Source organism: Callithrix jacchus, chromosome 14 (genome assembly GCF_049354715.1).
Source record: "Callithrix jacchus isolate 240 chromosome 14, calJac240_pri, whole genome shotgun sequence".
Classification (NCBI taxonomy): domain Eukaryota; kingdom Metazoa; phylum Chordata; class Mammalia; order Primates; family Cebidae; genus Callithrix; species Callithrix jacchus.
Genome location: NC_133515.1, coordinates 37,341,222 through 37,360,467, shown reverse-complemented (window position 1 = coordinate 37,360,467; position 19,246 = coordinate 37,341,222).

The window sequence follows — 19,246 nt, the reverse complement described above, 5'->3', positions numbered from 1 at the left end:
TTGTCTCTGCCTTAATTATCTTATTTGTAAAAATGGGGATAATGGCACTAATAGTACCTACATCATCAAGATGTTGTGAGGATATTCCATCCTCACAACAATATTTATTCAAGTAAATATTTGCTAAGTTTTTAGAATGTGGTGTAGGAAATTCATATAGTATACACTATATAAATGTTTGCTAAATAAATAAACATAAAATACAAATGATTTTAAGCAGAATTTCTAAGATATAGAGTATACACCTTTTATTTGTATTTTTTTTATTGCATTTTAGGTTTTGGGGTACATGTGAAGAACATGCAAGATTGTTGCATAGGTACAGACATGGCAGTGTGATTTGCTGCCTTCCTCCCCATCACCTATATCTGGCATTTCTCCCCATGCTATCTCTCCCCAACTCCCACCTGCCGCTGACCCTCCCCTATTTCCCCCCAACAGACTCCAGTGTGTAGTGTTCCCCGCTCCCTGTGTCCATGTGTTCTTATTGTTCAACACCCGCTGATGAGTGAGAACATGTGGTGTTTGATTTTCTGTTCTTGTGTCAGTTTGCTGAGAATGAGTATACACCTTTTAAAGCCTTTGGTGATACAAAATTGCTTTTCACAAAATATCACCAGCTTGTGTTTTCATGGGCTGTCAACAAAAGTTAGTTTCTGGACCTCTACCATAATCCCTTTGTGTTGTGGGAGTGACCCAGTGAGAAATAATTGAATCATGGGGACATTTTCCCCCATACTGTTCTCATGGTAGTGAATAAGTCTCATGAGATCTGATGGTTTTATAAGGGGAAACCTCTTTCACTTGGCTCTCACTCTCTTCTCTTTTCTGCAGCCATGTGAGACGAGCCTTTTGCCTTCCCAGCCATGATTGTGAAGCCTTCCCAGCCATGTGATTTAATGAGTCCACTAAATCTCTTTCTTTTATAAATTGCCCAAACTTGGATATGTCTTTATCAGCAGAATGAAAACGGACTAATATACTGAACATTTTTAAAGTTGACAATTTAAGTTTTTTCTAAAATAAATCGCTTATTTTTTTTGTTGTGGTGCTTTGCTTTTCTCATATTGTCTTTAAAGAACTATTAAGGCATTAAACTTGAGACTTTTTTCTTCTTTTGTCATTTGCCTTTTTAAGTGATGATTTGGGGGCCAAATAAGGTCTATAAGGGCCAAAAAAGGTGAAATACATTTACTTTTCTATATTTTTTCTCTCTTTTACTGACAAATGAGATACTCATCTATGTTCCTTCTTTATTTTTGCTTTTTATTTTTTGAATTATATTCATAATCCAGCTGGAATTTATTTTAGTGTATAGTATAAAGTATGCATATAATTATTTTTACACAAATATTTGAGCAGATATACCAGCATCATTTATTGAATAATCTATTATTTTCTTACTAACTAGACATAAATCCTTCATTATATGTAATCATCGATAAATATTTGAATCTGTTTCTGCTGTTTCTATTCTTTCCATTGTTCTATTCCTCTTCCAATTATCTATTCTCTTTATTCTTAATTCGGTGCAAAACTCTATTATAATGTCTTCGCAATTGAAAATTTAAATAAAATATACAAATATAATCTTATCTGATTTTGCAAAATCAGTTACCTTTTATCTTTTTCAAAATTGATTGCTTGTTTCTGCCTGGTGACTTTAAATTTGAAAATTAATGTTTTAAAGTTCTACATAAACATTCTAGTAGGATGTGTATTACCCTTATGAAATAATTTAAGGCTCCCATGCTGTGGCTTCTGTGATAGGTAGTGCATTGAGTGTGGGCAACAACTGTGACTACTCTGGGATCATCACTTCCATGATTAGGTCACTGATTTGTTGATTTTTGACTTAATCAAAAGTGAGAATTTCTGTGGGCTATACATAACCAGGGGAGCCCTTAAAAGGTCCTCAGTTCTTACTGCAAGAGAAATTTGAAGTGTAATGGGAATTTCATACAAGTGAGATTCCCCATTGATGATGGGAATCTCTTGGAAGATGGGAAGGGGCCATGCAAGCAAGAACCAGGGAGTGGCTGGCTGGAGCTGAGAGCAATCCCTAACTGACAGTCAGCAAGGAACTGAATTCTGCCATCAACCCAAATGATCCTGGAAGAGGACCAGATCTGAGATCCAGATGAGAGCACATCCTTGTAACACCTCGATTTTGATTTGGTCTTGGGACATCCTGAGCTAAGAACCCAATCATGTCATGCCTGGACTTCTGACTCAGAACTATGAGTTAGTAAATGGGTGTTTGTTAAGCTATTAAATCTATGGTAATTTGTTACACAGAGGTAGAAATGTAATACAGTTCTCATTTATTAAATTCTCCACTTTTGTAAACCTCAGTAAAGTCTTATAGTATGGATCCAGTATCTTTATTGGTAAATATATTCCTGAGTGTAGTTGATCAGGGCTCTTACTTACAGACAAATAATACTTTAGCTAGTGCCAGCAGAAAGGAAGGCTTTTTTTTTTCCTAAAGGCTGAGTACTTCACGGAAACTCTGGGAAAGTTGGAGAACCAGGCTTAGATGCCCCATAGCCAAAAACAAGGCAGCCGGGGGAAACTGCGTAAGCACAATATGGGATTATTCTAGCAAAAGCTAGTTGCTGATGTGTCACTGCTCAGCGCCTCTGACACATTCTGGATGCCTGAAACCTGCCACAGATGCCCTGGAGGAATAAAATTCCTCAGCCATGAAACTTGCCAGAAGATCTGGCTTTCCTGCCTGCAGCTGCTTATTTTTTCCCTAAGTTTCATGCAGGTCCTACTTCTTGGTGGAAACCAGGCTATACATCAAACTTTACCTTGAACAGAGGCTGGAACATGTAGTTCAATGCTACTGGCCTGTCGTGTAGAAGAAAGAAAACTAGAAGAGGGTAGAAAGAGGTGCAGAATGAGCCAGCTTACAACATCTGCCATTCTGTGCATTTTGTATTTTGTTGTTATTGTGAAAATGATGATTTACTCTTAAATTTTAAAGGTGGTTGTTATAATATATGACTGCTATTAATTTTTGTAACATTATCTTGTGCTATTGCACCTTGCTAAATGTTTTAATAGTTCGTGTAAATTTTCAATTTGTTCTCTTGTGATTCCAAATCATAACAGTGGCAAATAGTGCTACTTTAAAAAAAATTCCAATATTCAGTCAGTTATTGCTTTGCATGTCTCTAGTATGCATGAATTTCAGATATCATGGTTTAGATTAGACCAGTCCCCGAACAACACAGTTCAAATTTTAGTTACCAGGTATTATAACTGTAATTGCATAAAGTATGAACTTTGCTGCTAGCTGTTAATTCTACAAATCACTACCTAATAGCAGATACAGATCATAATCCATGACCAATCACATCACTTCTTTCAAAGTCTGCAGTGACTTGTGCAGTAACTGTGCACCTTGTACTCAGTTTACACATAGACAGCAAAGCGCAGAGTTGTGCTGGCTGCTTGTCTCCTATTTATAAATCCATGACATTTTACAGAATAAATAATTCTCATGAAGAGGAATCAGCCAACAAAGATGAAAGTGCTGCAAAAACAAAAAATGATAACACTGCAAGTAAAGTATAAATTGAAGATAAATGGAGTTATAGAATAAATAGCTGACCATGGGACTATAGACACTGTCACTGTTCCAATTATTCTAGTTAAGGAGCCAGAGTGATTTAGCTCACTTTCTGATATAAATGAGGAAAGTGGTTGTATGAAAAAAATAAATGTGTTCTAGTAGAAATGATACTGAGAAAAAACTTCACATTGAAGGAACATTCAGAGATATTTCACAACACTGAAACTGCAGTGAATGTTGGAAGATGATCCATATTTAGAAAGGAGCATAATTCACCAAAACATAGTAAAGATGCTTGCTCCTTATAGTAAGTTATACCATGAAAGGAAGGCAAGCACTATTTAATCTACTCTTGAAAAGTTTTTTTTTTAACAAAGAAATACACTTTAGTTTTCAATGTTTTTAATGTTTTAAGTTATACTGTACCAAATAAATACTAGGCTTTACTAATTTTTTCTTCCCATATAAATTTATTACCAATAGTAAATGAGTGTTTAATATCTTGACAAAAATTTTGAAAGGTAATAGAACAAAGACCACTTTGTGCATTTTTAGCTTCTCTGGTCATTTGTATTGTTCTGGATGGCAATGCAAGGCCAGCAATAACTATACCCTCTATCTTTTCATATCAGCTGAAATCTTCACAACAAAAATAGGTAACATTGGTAAGAGAGGCCATCACTTAAAGGATGAGTTGGTTAGATATAGCATCTTGGGACACAATAATGTTTTCTAAAAAATTAGTGGCATCATTTTCTGCAGATATATGTTGGGAGGAGATGCTGAAGGCTGGTTTTATGTTCTTTCCTTTTATGGACTTTTTTTTTAAATTTTGTACTTATAAATGTTTTAGAGGTGTGTTTGTGAGCTTCAAGAGGATAACTGCACACTGGTCCCGTATCCTGTCCTTGCCTCCAAGTTTGATTGTTCAAATTAAGGGTGTTTTTGGTAGTGTGCTGCTAGGATCTTTTCTTACTCCCTAAAAAATATGTATGCTACTTTAGGAAGGACTGTGAGTTGCCCTAAGATTACATTGCATTGATTCTTGTATAACAACAATGATTTAAATATATTTCCAATAAAAACACACACACATGCATGTAATATTATAACAATTTAAACACTGAAAACAGTCAACCAAAATGAAACAATTTCTCACACTTTTGCACACATGCATGCATGTGCGTGTGTGTGTCTGTGTGTGTGTCTTGCCATTTTAGTAAGCCTCTTAGAAGAAATCAGGGTTAAATCACTGTGATCAAATTACCATTTTCACCAGAAACTTACAACTCTCTTTCTTAAAATTATTCTTTGCTATGCAGAAATGTTTAACCTTTGAAGCACACATTAGAGTAGTCCATTGTTCATAGCATTTTTAATTCAATATTTACATGTGTGGTTTCACCATAGGAAGAAGGGATTAGAATTAGAAAGTTCAGCATCTGATAATATATTTAAAAGACTGAATAAGCTTTATGATTTCCCAGGTCAAGGCCTTTTTTATTTGGTTTAGACATTATTATGTATTGAAGAAAACAAATAGAACAAAAGAGAGAAGCAAAAGTGTGAGAAATTATGTTTCATTTGGTTGACTTTTTTCAGTGTTTAAAATGTTATCATAAGTTAACCCCATATCTAGAGCATCTAAACATGTTAAGAAATGGTTCATTAGAGCAATAATGGCTATTGAAAAATTAATGGTGTTGACTTTGAATGAAAAAATTCCCCTCCCAGCATGGATCACTGCATTCTTGCATTATTAAAACCAGCTAAACTAGCATACAGATCCTTAAAGTGTCTGATAAACAGTGGGAATATGAATTGATTTGGACTTCTAACCTAGAGCAATGCTTTACATAATTTAGATCCTGTCAGAAGATACTCAGAGTTTTAGCAAATATTGACTTTTGGCCAAGTTCCAAGTGAAGATCCACACTTCTACAGTCTCCTTCTGCTTTGTTTCTCCCCAGGCTGAAGGCAAATTTTCACTTTTATCTTTCCTCTGCTATTGTTTTGTTTACTTTAGTATTTTTTCTCCAAAAAAATGATTTGAATAAATTGTCTTCGTGAAAATACACTGACAACTACCCTGTGATTGTTTCTTGAGGGAATGATTTTAATTTGTTATATGAAGGTATTGGACGGCAAATACAACCCAGATAATGTCCATGATTGCTACTGTAATTACATTCATCATAATAACAGAATGGGCTACTTTCTCTGTTTCTTTCTATAGCCACGCCACTTATCATAGATTTCAGTTCTATGGAGACAGTGTATCAATGTATAAATTGTGTAATATGTAGTGTTCCAAGGTTTGAAATAATTTATAGTCCTTTGTTTTGTTTTAAAAGCACGTTTTTCTAAGGAAATAAAATCTTACAGGTAAACTAAAGATGTAGAAAAGGGGAAAGAATTTAGTTGTATGCTAATTATAAATAGATGTAGCTCCCTATCATGATCACTTTAAGCTTTTAATTCTATAAATAAACCTCAGAAAAATAATAGAGGTTTATTTCTCACAGTTTTGGAGGCTGTCAAGTCCAAGTCCAAGTCCAAGGGATTCAGGCACCAGCAGATTTAGCATCTGGTGACAACCCAGTCTCTGCTTCTTGCATAGTGCTTTGTCCTCCTCTGGCAGAAGGGATTAACGCTCTCCAGCACCTCTTTTTTAAGGTGCTAATCTAATTGCATTCATGAGAGCTCTGCCCTCATCACCTAATCACCTCCTAGAGACTGTACCTCAGTACTATCACACTGGTGATCAAGTTTTAAGATATGAAATTTACAGGGACACATTCAGAACATAGTAGCTACACCCTATTCCTACACCCCAGAGCTAGATCTTTTTGCCTTTTTTGAAATCTGCTCTACCAGATAAAGATGTCCTTGTTTCTTCACAAAAAATGGGACAATATTCAATTTTTTCTCTGGTAACTGATATTTTTCATTTCACAATATAACAAAGACATCTATCTGCAATGGTATATTTACTTCTACTATATTTTAATGATTTCATAGTGATCCAGTGAATAGACATATATTCATTTACATATGAAATCTCAGGGAATAATTCAAGATGGCCGATCACTAACATCTCAGGATTGCAGCTCCCAGCTAAAGCTCAGACAAGGAGAGGACGCCACACTTTCAGACAAATTTTGGTCACTCACGGAGCAGAAGAGTCCCAGTGGAGGAGCTCCACAGGTCGCCAGTGTACTCTTGTGGCTGGTGCAGTGGTTTCACCGGCACCTCAGCGCGGCAGCTCTTGGTGCAGAGTAAACGGGACTGGTTCCCCTTCTAACCGAGGTTTGGAGCTCCAGGAAGGCAGAGTTGCCTATTACAGACTCAAGAAGGAAGCCAGAGTGGAGATTCCCGGGCAGAAAAGCACCATCAGTCTTAATGCCGCTGTTTTGGCTGGCGCAGTGGGTTGCTCGTATTTCGGCCCTGGGAATTAACAACAATCAGAGACCTAATTTGAAAGTTGGTAATTACAAAGACAACAGGTGGATAAATTTACAATGATGGGAAGAAACCAGCATAAAAAGGCTGAGAATACTCAAAATCAGAATGCCTCTCCCTCTAAAGAGGATCACAGTTCCTCATCAACAAGGGAACAAGACTTGATCGAGAACGAGCACATCCCATTAACAGAATCAGGCTTCCAAAGATGGATAATAAGAAACTTCTGTGAGTTAAAAGAACATGTTGCAGCCCAATGTAAAGAAACTAAGAACTTTGAAAAAAGGTTTGACAAAATCCTAATGAGAATAGACAACTTAGAGAGGAATATACGTGAATTAATGGAACCAAGGATACAATGCAGGAACTCCGAGAAGTATGCACAGGTTTAAACACTCAAATTGTTCAAGCAGAAGAAAGGATATCAGAGGTAGAAGTCCAACTTAATGAAGTAAAACGAGAAGACAAGATTAGAGAAGAAAGGATAAAAAGGAATGAGCAGTCTCCAAGAAATGTGGGACTATGTGAAAAGACCAAATTTACGTTTGATAGGTGTACCTGAATGCGACAGAGAGAATGAATCCAAGCTGGAAAATATTCTTCAGGATATTATTCGGGAAAATTTTCCTAAACTAGCAAAGCAGGACAATATTCAACCCCAGGTAATACAGAGACCACCACAAAGATATTCCTCAAGAAGAGCAACCCCAAGGCACATAATCATTAGATTCACCAGGGTTGAAACGAAGGAGACATTACTAAGGGCAGCCAGAGAGAAAGGTCAGGTTAATTACAAAGGGAAGCCTATCAGACTTACAGCAGATCTCTCAGCAGAAACTCTACAAGCCAGAAGAGAGTGGGGGCCAATATTCAACATCCTTAAAGAACAGAACTTTCAGCCCAGAATTTCATATCCAGCCAAACTAAGCTTCACAACGGAAGGAAAAATAAAATCTTTTATGAACAAGCAAGTACTCAGACATTTTATTACCACCAGGCCTGCTTTACAAGAGCTTCTGAAAGAAGCATTACACATAGAAAGAAACAACCAGTAGTAGCCTTTCTAAAAATATACCAAAAAGTAAAGAGCATCAACATAAAGAAGAATTTACATCAACTAATGGATAAAACAGCCAGTTAACATCAAATGGCAGTAATCCTAAATTTCAATTGACTAAATTCCCCAATCAAAAGATACAGCCAAAACCCAACAGCATGTTACATCCAGACCCATTTCACTTGCAAGGACACACAAAGACTCAAAACAAAGTGATGGAGAAAGATTTACCAACCAAATAGAGAGCAAAAATAAATGAATAAATAAAAAGCAGGAGTTGCAATTCTCGTATCTGATAAAATAGATCTTAAAGCAACAAAGATATAGTTGTAAAAGGATCAATGCAACAAGAAGAGCTAATGATCCTAACACCCAGATACATAAGACCTATAAAGAGACTTAGACTCAACGAGACAGAAAATTAATAAGGATATCAAGGACTCGAACTCAGATCCGGAACAAGTACACTTAATAGATATTTATAGAGCTCTCCACTTTAAATATACAAAATATACATTCTTGTCAATACCACATCACACCTACTCATAGGTTTAAATGAAACATTGATTGGCCATTATTAATACCCATTTTTTTAGAATAAAGCAACATTTCCGTTCTCTCTCCCTCTTTTTCTTCCTCTTTCTTCATCTCCTTCACTCCTTTTTTTTCTTTCCTTCTCTCAAAAAAAGAAAAAAAAAATCAACTTGTAGACCTCTAGATCCAGGTCAGCAATGTCTCTCTCATTGCTTGATTTCCTTCCTTCCCTTCTCTTTCTCCCTCCCTCCCTCCCTTCCTTTCTCCCTCCCTTCCTCCTTTCCTCCCTTCCTGCCTTCCTCCCTTCCAAAAAAAAGAAATCTCATTTTGACATTTATGTGGTTTTTCAATTTTTGATTGCAACAAACTCAACTGTAACTATTACCTAAAATGTTTTTACAGATTAGTAAAAATTTCTAAAAGTAAATTTTATGGTTAAATGGTATAGAAAATTGCCAAAGCATAATCTGGATGGGCCATACCAATTTGCATCTTCACCAGTGGAAATAAGAATGTAAACTTTTCCAAATATTTGCCACAGAATTGTATAATTTTATTTTAATATTTGGTAACTTGTTAGAGAGAGAAAATAATATGCTGTTTTAATTTTCACTTTTTTCCTTATTTGCAAGAATTTGCTTTATGTGGATTTTTTTTGTTGTATTTTGCAAATGGTCTGTTTGTGACCTTTTTGCATTTTTCTACCAGAAAAAAAAACAGATTAGTAAAAGGAGACTTAAAAAATCAGGTAGATTGAAAACATGCAGTATTATTCAAATTACTGAATACAATATTTACAGCCACACAGTTTTTAGGCCGTGGGGATGGTTGTAAACCAAAAATTTATTAATGAGTCACCATGTCTTTCATGTGGAAAGGCTATAAGAAACTCATTTCCAGACATCAAAAGGCTTAGAAAATAGAATATGGATAAATCATTTGAAAAAAAGTTTGTCAAAAATTTAGTTTCACTGAAAGATGGAGGAAATTGTCCAAGTCCTGATCCATAGTACCCGGTATGTTTAACGCACTGAACCCTTTACATCTATTAACTTTATAGCAGTTACAGCTTTCTGGGAGGACTAATAATTTTCACACAATAGGTATTTACCCTAGGGAATAAGTCAACATGTATATGCAGAAATGTAACAATAAGGATTATCATACTGTGTTTTATTTAATTTAAAAAATAAACAAACTAAATATACAACAATAGGGGTCTTGGTACTATACAATGGGTTAGGCTACTATGCAGCCATTAAAAATGATGTTAAAACATATTTAATGTGCTGGGCACTGTGGCTTATGCCTGTAATCCCAACACTTTGGGAGGCCAAGGGAGGCAGATCATGAAGTCAGGTGTTTGTGACCAGCCTGGCCAATATGGTGACACCCTGTCTCTATTAAAAATACAAAAATTAACTGGGTGTGGTGGCACAGGCCTGTAGTCCCAGCTACTCAGGAGGCTGAGGCAGAAGAATTGCTTGAACCCAGAAGTCAGAGGTTGCAGTGAGCCAAGATCACGCCACTTCACTCCAGCCTGGGCGACAAAGCAAGGCTCCATCTCAAAACGAAACAACAAAATAATAATAATAATGTCACTTGCCAGGCACTGAGCTAGTTGTTTTACATTCATTTCTTTCTTTAGATACGACTTTTTGAGGTATGCACATTTATTAGCCGTCTTACCCAGATAGAGAAATTGAGTCTTCATGAAATTAATTTCTCTAAGACTGTAGAGCTACAGTTCAAACTGAGGTCTGAGTTTGGTGTCCTCACTCTTGTCGGTATGCAGAATGACCCACTCAAGATAGACAGATACGTAAATAACTAACTGGATGAGTTATATGAAACTTTTTAGTATCATTGGTGTTGAGGGTGCTTTCTTTTTTAAATTGTACTTTGGGCTCTGGGGTACATGTGCACATCCTGCCTCCTGCAGGATTGTTGCATAGGTACATACATGCCATGGTTACTATTCCCCACCTGGCCTACATCAGACATTTCTCCCAGTGTTATGCCTCCCCATCCTCCCTGCCCCCCACCACTGTTCATCCCCTCCCCTTCCTTCCATCCCCCAACGTAGCCCTGTGAGTGTTGTTCCCTTCCTAGTGCCCAAGTGTTTTCATTGCTTATCACCTGCCTATGAGTGAAAACATGCAGTGTTTGGTTCTCTGTTCTTGTGTCAGTTTGCTGAGAATGATGGTTTCTAGGTTCATCCATGTCTCTACAAAGGACATGAACTCATTATTTTTTATGGCTGCATAGTATTCCATGGTGTAGATGTGTCACATTTTCTTTGTCCAGCCTATCCTTGATGGGCATTTGGGTTGACTCCAGGTCTTTGCTATCGTAAAGAGCACCGCAATGAACATATGTGTGTATGTGTCTTTATAATAGAACAATTTATAATCCTTTGGGTATATGCTCAGTAATGGGATTGCTGGGTCAAATGGAGTTTCTATTTCTAGATCCTTCAGGAATCACCACATTGTCTTCCACAATAGTTGAACTAATTTATACTCCCACCAACAGTGTAAAAGTATTCCTTTTTTTCCACATCCTCTCCAGCATCTGTCGTCTCCAGAATTTTTAATGATCAACATCCTAACTAATGTGAGATGGTATCTCAATGTGGTTTCGATTTGCATTTCTCTAATGACCAATGATGATGAGCATTTTTTCATATGTTTGTTGGCTGCATATATGTCTCTTCTTTTGAAAAGTGTCTGTTCATATCCTTCACCCACTTTTGAATGGATTTTTTTTCTCATAAATCTGCTTTAATTCTTTGTAGATTCTGGATATTAGCCCTTTGTCAGATGTGTAGATTGCAAAAATTTTTTCCCATTCTGTTGGTTGCCAGTTCACTCTAATGATTGTTTCTTTTGCTGTGCAGAAGCTTTTAAGTTTAATTATTTCCTATTTGTGTATTTTGGCTTTTGTTGCCATTGCTTTTCATGTTTTAGTCATGAAGTGCTTGCCTGTGCTTATGTCCTGAATTATGTTGTCTAGGTTATATTCTAGAGTTTTTATAGTGTTAGTTCTTATGTTTAAATCCTTAATCCATCTGGAGTTAATTTTTGTGTAAGGTGTAAGGAAGGGGTCCAGTTTCAGCTTCCTGCATATGGCTAGCCAGTTTTCCCAACACCATTTATTAAACAGGGAATCCTTTCCCCATTGCTTGTTTTTGTCTGGTTTGTCAAAGATCAGATGGTTGTAGATGTGTGGCGTTGCTTCTGAGGCCTCTGTTCTGTGCCATTGGTCTCTATCTCTGTTTTGGTACCAGTTTTGATTACTGTAGCCTTGTAGTATAGTTTGAAGTCAGGTAGTGTGATGCCTCCAGCTTTGTTTTTTTGCTTAGGATTGTTTTGGCTATGTGGCTCTCTTTTGGTTCCATACGAAGTTTAAAGTGTTTTTTTTCCAGTTCTGTGAAGAGGGTCAATGGTAGCTTGATGGGGATAGCTTTGAAGCTATAAATTACTTTGGGCAGTATGGCCATTTTCACGATATTCGTTCTTCCTAACTATGAGCATGGAATGTTTTTCCATCTGTTTATGTCCTCTCTAATTTCCTTTATCAGTGGTTTGCAGTTCTCCTTGAAGAACTCTTTTACATCCTTTGTTAGTTGTATTCCTAGCTATTTTATTCTCTTTGTAGCAATTGTAAATGGGAGTTTGCTCATGATGCAGCTCTCTGTTTGTTTGCTGTTGGTGTATAGGAATGCTTGTGATTTCTGCACACTGATTTTGTATCCTGAAATTTTCCCAAAGTTGCTTATCAGCTTAAGGAGGTTTTGGGCTGAGATGATGGAGTCTTCTAAATATACGATCATGTTGTCTGCAAATAGGGACAATTTGACTTCTTCTTATCCTAATTGAGTGCCCTTTATTTCTTTTTCTTGCCTAATTGCTCTGGCTAGAACTTCCAATACTATTTTGAATAGGAGTGGTGAGAGAGGGCATCCTTGTCTAGTGCGTTTTTAAAGGGAATGCTTCTAGTTTTTGCCTGTTCAGTATGATATTGGCTGTGGGTTTGTTGTAAATAGCTTTTATTATTTTGAGATATGTTCCATCAATACCTAGTTTATTGAGAGTTTTTAGCATAAAGCGTTGTTGAATTTTGTCACAGGCCTTCTCTGCATCTAATGAGATAATCATGTATTTTTTGTCTTTGGTTCTGTTTATGTGGTGGATTACATTTATAGATTTGCGTATGTTGAACCAGCCTTGCATCTGCTGGAGGAAGCCTACTTGATCATGGTAAATAGGCTTTTTGATGTGCTGTTGAATTCGGTTTGCCAGTATTTAATTGAAGATTTTTGTATCAATGTTCATCATAGATATTGGCCTACTGTTTTCTTTTTTGGTTGTATCTCTGCTGAAGTTTGATATCAGGATGATGTTGGTATCATAGAAAGAGTTAGGGAGGATTCCCTCTTTTTGTATTGTTTGGAATAGTTTCACAAGGAATGATACTAGCTCCTCTTTGTACATCTGGTGTGACCCTGTCTCAACCTGGACTTTTTTTGGTTGTTAAGCTATTAATTGCCTCAACTTCAGACCTTGTTATTGGTCTATTCAGTGTTTCAACTTCTTCCTGGCTTAGTCTTGGGAGTGTGCAAGTGTCCAGGAATTTATTCATTTCTTCCAGATTTACTGGTTTATGTGCATAGAGCTGTTTGTAGTAATCTCTGATGGTATTTTATATTTCTGTGGAATCAGTGGTGATATCCCCTTTATCATTTTTTATTGCATCTATTTGATTCTTCTCTTTTCTTTTTTATTAGTCTAGGTAGCGGTCTGTCTATTTTGTTAATCTTTTCAAAAAACCAGCTCCTGGATTTATTGATTTTTTTGAAGGGTTTTTTTTATGTCTCTATCTCCTTCAGTTCTGCTCTGATCTTAGTTATTTCTTGTCTTCTGCTTGCTTTTGAGTTTTTTTGATCTTGCTCCTCTAGCTCTTTCAATTTTGACAATAAGGTGTCGATTTTAGATCTTTTCTTGTTTCTCATGTCGGCATTTATTGCTATAAATTTTCCTCTAGACACTGCTTTAAATGTGTCTCATAGATCTGGTATGTCGTGTATTCATTCTTGTTGGTTTCAAAGTACATTTTTATTTCTGACTGCATTTCATTTTTTATCCATTCATCATTCAGGAGCAAGTTGTTCAGTTTCCATGTGATTGTGTGGTTTTGAGTGCTTTTCTTAATCCTAAATTCTGATTTGATTGAACTGTGGTCTGAGAGACTGTTTGTTATGATTTCTGTTCTTTTTTTTGAGACGGAGTTTCGCTCTCATTACCCAGGCTGGAGTGCAATAGTGCAATCTCGGCTCACCGCAACCTCCGCCTCCTGGGTTCAGGCAATTCTCCTGCCTCAGCCTCCTGAGTAGCGGGGATAACAGGCATGCACCACCATGCCCAGCTAATTTTTTGTATTTTTAATAGAGATGGGGTTTCACCAAGTTGACCAGGATGGTCTCGCTCTCTTGACCTTGTGATCCACCCCCCTCAGCCTCCCATGATTTCTGTTCTTTTGCATTTGCCAAGGAGTGATTTACTTCCAATAATGTGATCAATTTTAGAGTAAGTGCAGTGTGCTGCTGAGAAGAATGTGTATTCTGTGGATTTGGGGTGAAGTATTCTGTAAATGTCTATTAGGTCTGCTTGGTCCAGATCTGCGTTCAAGTCCTGGATATCCTTGTTGACTTTGTGTCTCATTGATCTGTCCAATATTGTCAGTAGAGTATTAAAGTCTCCCACTATTATTGTGTGGGAGTCTTAGTCTCTTTGTAGGTCATTAAGAACTTGCTTTATATATCTGGGTGCTCCTGCATTGGGTGCATATATAGTTAGGATGGTTATCTCTTCTTGTTGCATTGATCCTTTTACCATTATGTAATGTTCTTTTGTCTCTTTTGATCTCTATTGGTTTAAAGTCCATTTTATCAGAGACTAGGATTGCTACCCCTGCTTGTTTTGGTTTCCATTTGCTTGCTAAATCTTCTTCCATCCTTTTATTTTAAGTCTATGTGAGACTTTGCATGTGCGATGGGTCTCCTGAATACAGCACACTGATGGGTCTGGACTTTTTTCCAGTTTGCCAGTCTATGTCTTTTGATCGGGGTATTTAGGCCATTTACATTCAACATTAATATTATTATGTTTGAATTTGATCTTGCCATTTTGTTACTGGCTGGTTGTTTTGCCCGTTAGTTGATGTGGTTTCTTCATTGTGTTGTTGTTCTTTACCATTTGGTATGTTTTTGCAGTGGCTGGCACTGGTTGTTTCTTTCTATGTTTAGTACTTCCTTCAGTAGCTCTTGTAAGGCAGGTCTTGTAGCAATGAAATCTCTCTGCAATTGCTTGTCTATAAAGGATTTTATTTATCCTTCCCTTCTGAAGCTTAATTTGGCTGAATATGAAATTCTAGGTTGAAAGTTCTTTTCTTTAAGGATGTTGAATATTGGACCCCACTCCCATCTAGCTTGTAGGGTTTCTACCGAGAGATCCACTATGAGTCTCATGGTCTTTCCTTTGTGGGTGACTTGACCTTTCTCTCTGGCTGCCCTTAGGATTTTTTCCTTCATTTCAACCCTGGTGAATCTGACAATTATGTGCCTTGGAGTTGCTCTTCTTGAGGAATATCTTTGTGGTGTTCTCTGTATTTCCTGGATTTGAATGTTGGCCTGCCTTGTTAGGTTGGGGAAGTTCTATTAGATAATATCCTGAAGAGTGTACTTGGATTCATTCTCCCTGTCACATTCAGGTACACTGATCAAGCACAGATTAGGTCTACATATAATCCCATAGTTCTTGGAAGGTTTGTTCATTTTTTTCACTCTTTTTTTCTCTAATCTTGCCTTCTCATTTTATTGATTTGATTTGATATTCTATCTCTGATATCCTTTCTTATGCTTGATCAATTTGGCTGTTGAAACTTGTGTACGCCTCATGAAGTTCTCGTGCTGTGTTTTTCAGCTCTAAGTTGTTTATGTTCTTTTCTAAGCTGGTTATTCTAGTTAGCATTTCATCTAACCTTTTTTCAGGTTCTTAGTTTCTTTGCATTGGGTTAGGACATGGTCTTTTAACTCAGAGAAGTTTGTTATTACCCACCTTCTGAAGCCTGCTTCTGTCAATTTGTCAAACTAATTCTCTATCTTATTTTGTTCCCTTGATGGTGAGGAGTTGTGATCCATGGGAAGAGAAGAGGTGTTTTGGTCTTTTATGGTTTCATCCTTTTTGCACTGGTTTCTGCCCATCTTTGTGGATTTATCTCCCTTTGATCTTTGAAGTTGGTGATTTCAGGAGGAATATCTGAATGGATGTCCTTTCTGTTGAGGTTGGAGCTATTTGGTCTGTGGAGGCACTACTGGGCTGTCTTGGATTCAGTCAGGTTGCTGGGTGGGTGGTCCTTTCCTGGAGTTTGTTTGCAGGTGAGATTAGCCCCACCTTCCCAATGGTGTCTCTCCTTCCCCGAGCTTGATCTTCCCAGTTGGGGTCAGACTGGTGTATTTGCTACCAGCTCTCTAGCATGCAGGCTTCAGTTTGAGTTTTGTGGGAGTGGGGACTGCCAGGCCTTATGGCCTGTTTCCCTGGTTTCAACTCTGCCTCTTTCTATGTGACAGGTTGTCCTGCTGACGTTAGTCCAAACTTCCGCCAACAACTTGCAGCACCTGGTGGGAGTCATTGCTCAGATTTGCATCAACAACCAATGGCACCCCTCAGTCTGGCAGGGCTCTCGTGGACTGTGGGTTGCCGGAGGGATGAGGTAAGCACAGGATCAGAATCGGAGCACCGAGGGGGTGAAGTCCCTGACCCTCTGAGCCAGGTGCATGTTCCAGGTGAGGAGGTGCCCCGCCATTTCTTGGTTTGCCTTCCCTGGGTGGTTCTTGCCTTGTGGCTCCTCTGGGCTATTTTCAGTGCCCTACTATTCCCACTGAAATGAACCTGGCACCTTGCTTGGAATCATGAAGTCCTCTATTCCTCTGTGTCTCATTTGCTGGGTGCTGCATTCTGTTGTTACCTCCCCTCATTCATCTTGGTGTGACCCCTGAGGTTGCTTTTTTTTTTTTTTTCCATTTCTGTGTTTTCTAAAATTAATACTTATCATTTTTGAATTTAGGAAAAATATTAGTCGGAAATGAAGTAAATTTTAAAAATAGTAAAAAAGAGAAAGGTTTTTGGAACTAAATGTGTAAAAGTTCAGTAGAAGAAATTCTGGGCACAGTTGAAATAGACAATATAACTTCTCACAGAAAAAGACTTGGGAGGAGAAGGAGCCTCACTCTCCTTTCCTTTTTCTAAAAGTGTAGAACCTTTGGAGCCAAGATCAAGTAACCTGGGAAAAATGTGAACCTTTGACTTTTGATTTTTAAAGTTCTACTCAAGAGGGCTGTCAGGTTTCTAGAAGCTACAGTGGTATATCAGACTGAGTTTAGTCAGAAAAACAGAAGCCTCTGCTGGCACTTCAAAGAGAGAATTTAATATAGATAACTATACCTATGAATTGGATTACCTGGATGTACAAAAGAGGGGAGAAAGGAACTGGAAGAGAAAGCACAAGTTAAAGATGATGCTCAGAGATTAGAAGCAGCTAGTGTTACTGGCTAGAGTCCTGTATCCATACATCCTGCTTCCCTGTTAGAGACTCTATAGGCATTGATTTCAGATTTGCTGAAGGTTTCCAGAAATCTTGATTTTCTCAACCAAGGATGGCACCTCCACCAATGCTGTCATCATTGTGTGCTGTAGGTGCTGCTCTTGCTGCCAAAGGTGCTGCCAATAAATGAAGATGAAGAGTCACTTTTTTCCCTCTTTCTTATCTCATGTTGCCTCCAAGTGGTAGAATCAAATTGCAGTACAGTTTGCAAGTCAGATAGAGAAATAAAGTTTGCCATTTCCAGGCTTCCTACATACCTAGCAGAGCAAAGAAGTATGAGGATAGGGGTTGAGAGCAAAGGCACAAATGACTGACATTGTCCACCCTTTTGTCTTTGTGGCATCCTTTCTCATCATTTTACCCATAATTTATTTTCATACAACATTTTGCTTCTGTCTGATATAGTGTATGTGTCTCCTTGATAAACACTGGTGCTATTTCCTCATCTAATTCAATGAGCAATTTTTGCTGAATACATAATGACAAGCTGAACTATTAAGTTACCCATTACTAACCTTCTTTGAATGGAAAACAGGGGTAGAGGAGAGAAGTGAAGTTGGTCAATGTATGCAAATATATCTACAAGGAAGAAAATAACTTATGGTTGCTGTAGTCCTCATTTCTGTACCTTGTTACAAATTTGTATTGAGTGACAATACCAATTCACCTCTTTCCTCTACCCCTGTTTTCCATTCAGAGAAGGTTAGTAATGGGTAACCTGATAGTTCAGCTATTTCTTCTTCCTCTGTCATTTCATTTATCATTTTTTTATTTGCCCTTAGCCAGTTTCTCTTCTGGTGAAATTTCCAAACTTTCATTCCTGAAATATTTGAATCACTATTAATTTTTCTTGCTATGAGTTGCTATCGTCTTCTTTCAAGCTTTATTACTGGAATGAAAATGATAAGAACAGTGTTAAGAAATTCCAGGGGCTCTAAACATAGTCCTACTTATTCTTACTGTGGGATGACAACACAATTTTTATTTGATAATTAGCTATCCTTTTTGTCACTTGATTTTGTGACATGAGAAGTTTGAAATATCTGCTGGTAGTCTCAACTTTCTGTTTGATTTAACCAGTGCTGTGTCCTTTAGTGGAACCATTCCTCTCCTGAGAATGAAGGCCTGTAAAATAGCAGAACTTGAGATTAGAGGGGTTTGGAAAAATCCTGTGTGTGGATTGCTAGGTGTAATAGAGAAGCCCCTACCAATTCCACCACTCAGTTTCAAGACTCCCATGACTCATTTTTTTTCTGGTCATGGCAGAAATAGCATCAAATATTGGTTATCAGTTCAAAGCCTATGCCAAACTTGAAGGACAGCACCTCAACCTTGCAGGTTATATAACTGAGTCATCAGTAGGCTACACTACCATTATTTCAGCCATACCACTTCTGGATGCAAGGACACCGTACTAAAAATAGTGGATTTTCTGCATGTGAGTTCACTGCTGCACTTTTCTGATATAAAATAAACCCCTTAGTGAAAAGCAATGTTGTGTTTCATACCATGATAGTTAATAAGGTACTGTATTAATTTCCTAGGGGTGGCTTTATGAAGTACCACACACAGGGTGACTTAAAACAGCAAAATCTATTCATTCATAGTTCTGGAGGTTAGAAGTCTAAAATCAAGGTATTATCAGGGCCATGAGTCTTCTGAAGGTACTAGGGAAGAAACCTTTCTTGCCTTTTCCTAAGTTATAAATAGCCACTGGAAAGGAGAGGGAGATGTCTAAAAGAAAGTTTATTCATTACGGTGAATACATACATTTGTCAGTGTTGGGGTGTTCTAGAGGAGATGAAAGAAATTTGAATTTTCCCAGTGTTACTTGGAAATGTATCTGTTTTTAGCAACCATACTAGGTAATTGTCATATACAATAAAGTTTGAGTGAACTAAAATTTTAGAAACTTTAGCAATTGTTCGGTCAACTAATTATGACTC